Consider the following 7,842-nt stretch of genomic DNA (forward strand, 5'->3'; position numbering starts at 1 on the left):
AAAATGCAGATAATATAGGGAGAAAAAAAACTGACAAAATGACAACCATCTGAGAAAATTACCAATCATAATATTAACCAACCAACCAAACAAACAAAAAACAACAACAAAATCCCAAAAACACAGGGGCACCTGGGTGGCTCAGCTGGTTAAGCATCCAACTTAGACTCAGGTCATGATCTCACAGCTAGTGAGTTTGAGCCTCTGTTGGGCTCTGTGCTGATGGCTTGGGGCCGGGAACCTGTTTTGAATTCTGTCTTTCTCTCTCTCTCTCTCTCTCTCTCTCTCTCTCAAATAGAAATAAACATTAAAATTTTTTTTTAAAAAGATCATTTTTCTTAATGTATTAAAAATCTCAGCAGGTCAAGGACAAATGTTCAATAGCTCTATTTTTAACTGGACAAACAGGAAAGAAAATGCCAACGATTCTTAACATAAGGAAAAAAGCCCAATCCGCCTTACACATAACATAAACATGAATTTACAAAGACGTGTGTGCAAAGGTCAAACAATTTCCGATCTAGTTCGGCAAGGGTATGGGGAATTTACTCTCAAGAACTGCTGGTGGAATATAAACTGGCAAAATCTCTTTTTTTTTTTTTTTTTGAACGTTTATTTATTTTTGGGACAGAGACAGAGCATGAACGGGGGAGGGGCAGAGAGAGAGGGAGACACAGAATCGGAAACAGGCTCCAGGCTCTGAGCCATCAGCCCAGAGCCTGACGCGGGGCTCGAACTCATGGACCGCGAGATCGTGACCTGGCTGAAGTCGGACGCCTAACCGACTGCGCCACCCAGGCACCCCAGGCAAAATCTCTTTTGATGCAGCTCTTAGTATTTATTGGCAAATATAAATGTTTATCTGTGTTTACCCAGCAATTATATTTATCTGTTAAATTAAACAAGGAAGCCATTAAACTGAAGTAGCTCTAATGCCATGGAGCCCTAAGTATCAAAACAAAATCTAAGCCTGTAAACGCCTTAAGGTTACAAAACTGAAACCTAAGGGCAAACAATCATAAACAGCCAACTAGACTTTTATCTATAGCCAATCAATAATTTCCTTGGTTTGCTTCCATTTCTTCTCTATAAAAGTCTCTCCCCTTTCCCCTTCAGGTCTCCTCAGTGGGGTTCTTCTAGACACTTCTCATGGGGTACTGTCCAATGTGGGCTGATTTTTGCTCAAATAAACACGTAAAAATTTTAATACCCCTCATTTTATCTTTTAACGGTGCCATTTAGTTTTACTCCTGCAAAAGTTTGCACAAACAAGAAAATGTGTTCCAGAATTTGTAATGGAGCAAGTTTAAAAAGCTCTATTTAAATGCCCATCAGGATGTAAATGAGTAACATACATTCATATAATGCAGTATTCTTTAGTAATGGAAAAGCATGAAAAAGTTCATATATAGAGAAATATTTTTCTAAGTATTTTAAGTGAATAAAAATCAACTTCTGGGATACTACATATATTGTGCTACCAGCTATTAAAAATAAAATTATCTACATAAGAAATAAAAATTTTAGTGTGACTGAGGCATAGTAGTAAGTGGAAAAATTACACTTAGCTACATCTTTTGTGCCTTTAATAAATTTTGTCACTAACATATAGTAACTATTCATTGATTTTTTTAATTAAACATTTTTCTTCCTAATGACTGCTACTCTCCTTTTGACTATCAATTTGGATATTCCCTTGGAGCCCCTGCCACTTTAATGTTCATCTGGATTACTAATGCAACAGAGAAAGAGAAGGTAAACTGACATTTCTTAAGCATAGCATTGTTTGTTAAGATCAAGTGCTTTGCAAAATGTGCTTTTGCACATTTACTCTTTATAAAAGAAAAGCAAAAAATGTGGGCGGTGGGGCTATCGGAGCTGTTACTTGCCACTTCGCATACATTCTATTACTTAATTTTTATGAGTCCTGTAGAAGAAGTCTGACTGCCCATAGATCACAAATGACAAGAATAAACTCCAAGCATATTAAAAATACTTCCTAATGTTATCCATATAAAAAATACCAGGACTGTGATTTGTACTTTTGTTTCTATACACAAAAACATCACCATCAACAACAAGAAAGCAAGAACAAAACAATAGTTCTGTCTTACATTATGTCATTTTTGTGATTCATTTTTGTAAAAGTTAGGTAAGTAAACTTGTTGATAGTGTTTGGGTCTTCCATATGTTTAATGACTTTCTGTCTAATCTATCAACTAGAGAAGTGCCATCTAAAATTGTGGATTTGTATTAGTTTTGTTGTTGGTTCATATGTTTTGAGATTCTATGGTAAGGTGCACACACATTTAGAAATGTTATGTCTTGGGGTGCCTGGGTGGCTCAGTCAGTTAAGCATCTGACTTCAGCTCAGGTCATGATCTTACAGTTCCTGAATTGGGGCCCCATGTCAGGTTCTGTGCTGACAGCTGAGAGCCTGGAGCCTGCTTCGGATTCCGTGTGTGTCTCTCTCTCTCTCTCTTTCTCTGCCCCTCTCCTACTCGTGCTCTGTCTCTCAAAAATAAATAAATGTTAAAAAAAAAAAAGAAATGTTATGTCTTTCTAGTAAATTGACCTCTTTATAATGTAATATCCCTGTTTGTCTCAGATAACGTTCTTCTTCTGAAGTCCATTTTGTCTGAAACTAATGATGCAGTTGTTCTCACTTTTGTTGGGCTATTGTTTACATTTTATATCTGACAGAATAGGCAGTTAGCTAGAGATGAGCTGGAGACAAGGGTGGTGGTAAACACTGCCTTTGCGGTTTCCCTCCTCCCGGGGCTATCAGACGAAGAACAGCAGGTGCAGAGAGCATACACTGTGTGTATTTCCAGCCTGTGTCCTACAATAACCTATAGCTTTATTATAATATGTTTACATTGTGGCTTCAACTCCTCTCCCTCTCTCTATAGGGGAAGGCAACCATGACAATCCTGGCAAGCACCTTGTAGAGTTAAAACCTCCCCCACCACTGACTGATAGGAGGAGTCCATTAGATGACTGGAAACCGAAGTCAGAGAATGCCCTAGATATGACCCATAATCTATGCAAACATAAAAGGAAAAGACACCCCTGATCTCAGTGCAGTGGCCACCTCAGCTTGCCCACCCTCGCATCTTGAGAGTGTACTGTCCTTAATGAACATTTGGTAAACTGCTTTGTACTTGCTGCCTTCCTTCTGGCAGTCTTTACTGCAGTGAGGACCCTCATGTAAATCTTTCCTGGGGAATCTAAGAACCAAAATTTCCAGGAATATAACGCAAACATCTACTGATGAAATATCCTTCTCCATACTTCTACTTCTACCCTATGTGTGTCCTTATATTTAAAAGTAGGTTTCTTATAGGGGAGGTAAGTGTGTCTCATTTTTTTATTCCATGTGAAAATCTGCTTTTTAATTGACATATTTAGGCAGCTTTTCCTTAGTGTAATTATTGATACGGTTGCTTAAAATGTACCATCTTGCTAGCTATTTTCTATTTATTCCATTTCTTCTTTGACTCCTTTTATACTTTTTAAAATTATTTTTTATTCAATTTTTACATATGCACTTGGCTTATTATTTGTATCTCTTGCAAAACATTCAGTTGTTTCCTAGAGTCTACAATATGCATCTTTAATTCATTGTTATCTACAAAAAACTATTTCTTAGAAATGAATTCTAGAAACCATTTTGAAAGCTATTTCCTAGAAACAAAATTTTCTTAGAAACAAGTTGAATAAAAAATATGAAACATTTTTATGAAGCATCTGCTGAGAACAGAAAAATTGAATGTGGTAACTTGGGGCAGTGTCCATCTCTGGGCCTAATATAGTATATGCCACTCTCTTAATGGAGACCTGGCTCAAATAAGTGGTCTCTCATTCCTTTTCTGATTTTTCTACATGCCACTCTGACTTGTTTACATAAGGCTGGGCTTGAAATAAATTCAGCTGTTAGAAGTTCTGATGTGACTCCTGTTTATCTAGACTTCATCTGGGTGGGATCTGGAAACCTAAGGATACTTCTACTGGTCTGTCTTTTCTGTGACCTGATTATGCCAACTTGCTGCCACATTCTTTATATTAACATGTTACATTAAATTGTTGGCCCCAATTTCCCATTCTTCACACTGTCTTCACTCCTCAGATTCATTTACATCCACAAGACTTGGCCAACAAGGGTGCAGGGAGATTTCCCATTCCTTGACTTTGGGCTTGGCCCTGTGATTTTTGGTATCCAATGAATGTTAGTAGATGTGATACAGAGTTGAAACAACCCTTTTATGTTTCGTCCGACACGAGAAGAATCGGCTTCTGTTGGCCCTTTAAACCAACAGGATGAGAGACCAGAAGAGCAGACTTAGAGCTAATTGTGCAGCTTGGAGCCAAGACTAGCTTAAACCAACATAGATCAGCCAACTCCCAGCTGATCCACATATATATGACTAAGAATGAAATAATGGTCTTTTAAGCCACTGAGTTTTGTGATGATTTTTATGTAGCATTATTGTGACAAAGGCTGATTATATAGCTGCTGATAGCTATAAATAGAGTACTGTACTAACCAACATCTGAAACATATTCAATTACAGCTGGGAGTAGGGCTAGGGAACAATAAATTGTTATAAGAGGCTATATAAAATGTACCTTATGTTATATAGTGGCTAAATTTTTGGCCTAAGTCACCTGTAATGGTCTGAAAGATAATTCTACCTAGTCAACTTTTAGAACTGCAGAAGGATATTTCAAGGAAAGTTCTTGAAAGTGTAGCTGCTTTTGACAAGGTATCAAAAGAAAAGAAGTTCAGGGGGGAAGAAATTAATAATTAAGATCAGGTAGTAACACATATTTAGAGGGAATATAGGAAGCCAAGAAACTTTACAAGTGTAAAATGAAAATGTTTTCCACCAAATCAAAAATGTGGCCATTAAAACATCTTTTAGGAAATAGATCAAACTAGATTACCAATAGAAAAACAATTTCAATGTGAAGATCACCTGAATGGTTTGACTGTTATGCCTTTTTAAAAGACTTCTCAAAGGATTAAGAGGGAACTCAGAATATTATTTCAGCTGAACATGAAGGCTGTTAGAAAGATTATGGACATAGTCGCACAGAATCCTCAAGTGCGGAAAGTACTCAAGATTAAGTTTAGAGAGAGATGCATGTCTAGTATAAAATTCCCTTTTAGCACATTTAGCTGGTTGAAATCAAATATATAGAAAATCAACGTCATTTTTGAGAGCACTATATTGGCAAATGTGCTACTAGGCTGAAGAAAAAGAAACTAAAACTGTTCCAGATGTAAAGGTGACCTCTGGGTTTCCAACTTTTTATAGCAAAAAATGAGAGTAGAAAATTTTCAACTGTCAAAAAAACCTGTTGTCCAAAGTTCTCTTCAGTAGTATAAGGAGTATGATAAGAAAGGGAGAACTTCCCAATGGGCATATCCAAGAGCCTTAGAAAGGCTTAGAAAACAGTGTACTAGAACTTCCCTCCAGTGGAACACAGCCAGCCTCAATCAAAGTCGTCCCTTACATCTGAACTAAGGATTTCCTAGCAGGATTTCAGAAATGATATTAATCAGGGACTACTTTATGGATCTCATCTTTCCTTTGTCAAATGGGAATATTTAGGTGTTTTTGTTTGTTTGTTTGTTTGTTTTTGTCTCTGTTCTACTTCTATAAGTTGAATGTTTTGGAGGCAAGTAACTTTTAAAAGTTCATAGTTCCCTAGATTAAGATAACTACATCTGGACCTGCCAAATCTGCTAGAAATTATAGCAACAACTTGAACTTCAGGCATATAAAGTTCAAGCATATAAACTTCTGACTAGATGAGAACTTTAGGGGTCATAATATTGGAATGCATTTTCTTTTATGTAGAAGAGAAATAAAAATTATAGTCAAGTGGTTGAACTGCTTAAGACTCAATTATTATTCCAAATTATTTTCACCCTCTAGTCACTGCTCTTTGCATTTTGAATTGGTAATTCTTCTCACTGGAGGCAACATATACTTCCCCAGGGTTGATTGTAGGCTCATTCATCACTGAACTTTCTTTGGCCAATGGAATTTGAGAAGATATGATGCTGGGAAAGACTTGGAATGATTTGTTAGGTTTGGCTTGTTTCTTGAGCTTCTTCTACCTTATGAGAAGGTATGAAACCGCTATCTCACTGGTCCAAGAAGGAAATGAAACACATAGCCCAGATGTGGCTATAACCTATAGCTGAGGTCATCTGAGCTTGATTACTTTGGCTGAATTCCTGATGTATGAATAAGAATAAATATATTTTTTTTTATGCCACTGACTTTGGGGGTGGTTTTGTCACACCACGTTATCAAGACAGTGGCTAACTGATTCAAAGTAAAAGGTATATTAGAATTACCAGAGTGTTGGCTATGCTTGTCTTTCCCTCAAATCAAAACTATTATTCAACTCTATCAACTAATGGCGATACAATAATAATAAAGTAAGGTGTTTCCTATAAGGCATAAAGACTTAATTTAAGGATGAAATAATTAAGACTAGGTAGTATTTGTATTGGTATATATAGATTGAACCATAAAATAGTCTAGAACTATATCATGCTTGTAGGGATTTATATATGGATATCATATTAATAAGTCAGTTGAGGATGTACTGACATGTACTAAGAAAATTCAGTATTCTTAATGAGAAAATGTTATTACTTAACATACATGAAGTCAAATTCCATACACATTGAAAACCTAAGTATAGAAATAAAATGTATAAATCACTTAAAATAAAATATTGAAGATTATATTATGACATTGGAATAGAAAATAATTTCTTAAACAAGACATAATTATGGCAGACGTCCTAGAAAATGACAAGTGTGACAAGATTCAAATTACAACTGACACTGTCTATAGCCTAAAAACAAGAGAAACAAATTTGGAGAAGGTATGTGCACTCTTATAAATGACAAATGAGAGGCGCCTGGGTGGCTCAGTTGGTTAAGCATCTGACTCCTGTTTTCGGTTCAGGTCATGGTCACGCGTTTCATGAGTCTGAGCCCCTCATAGGGCTGTGCTGGCAATGTGGAGCCTGCTTGGGATTCTCTCTCTTTTCCTCCCTCTCTGCCTCTGCCCCTCTTGCTCTGTCTCTCTCGAAATGAATAAACTTAAAAAATAAATAAATAAATGACAAATGATTACTAAGTTGATAATATAAAGAAATACTTCAAATGAGAAGTAAGGACTAACAACCCAATTTAAAAACAACCTAGACAAAGAGTTATAAAAGAATAATTAACAAAGGGAAAAAAATGAAACAGTTAAAAATGTCAAAAAATATGCTTCACTTACCAGTAATCACATACATTACAATTAAAACAAGAGATAATTCACATCTACAAACTGGCAAAAATTTAAAATGCGATCATAGCAAATATTGTTGAAATGGGAACTCTTATGTAGTAATGCTGATAGTATACATTTCTACTTCCACTTAGGGAAAAATATTTCTCCATAACTGGTATACTTTAAAGTGTTAATAATATTTGATCCAGCCATACCTCTTTCTATTATCTAGCCTACAGAAACTTTGACACGCATGCAACACGTACAGGGTGCTTCAAGTGTGCTTCTCTTCCCCTCTTTGACGGAAGTAAAACAGTGAGAACAACATAAATGTCCTCAGTAGGAAAAATAGATAAAAACTGCTCAATTCATTACGTAGAATGTTACATGAGAGTTCAAGTATATGAACCTGAACTATCTACCAATTCCAAAATAATCACTCCAGTTGGATAGAGACGGAGGTTAAAGAGCTAAAATGGTGTGGTTTTAGTTCTTTAACTTACTCAATTTTAATATATATAAAAAAAATCAA

Source organism: Acinonyx jubatus, chromosome A1 (assembly GCF_027475565.1).
Source record: "Acinonyx jubatus isolate Ajub_Pintada_27869175 chromosome A1, VMU_Ajub_asm_v1.0, whole genome shotgun sequence".
NCBI lineage: Eukaryota > Metazoa > Chordata > Mammalia > Carnivora > Felidae > Acinonyx > Acinonyx jubatus.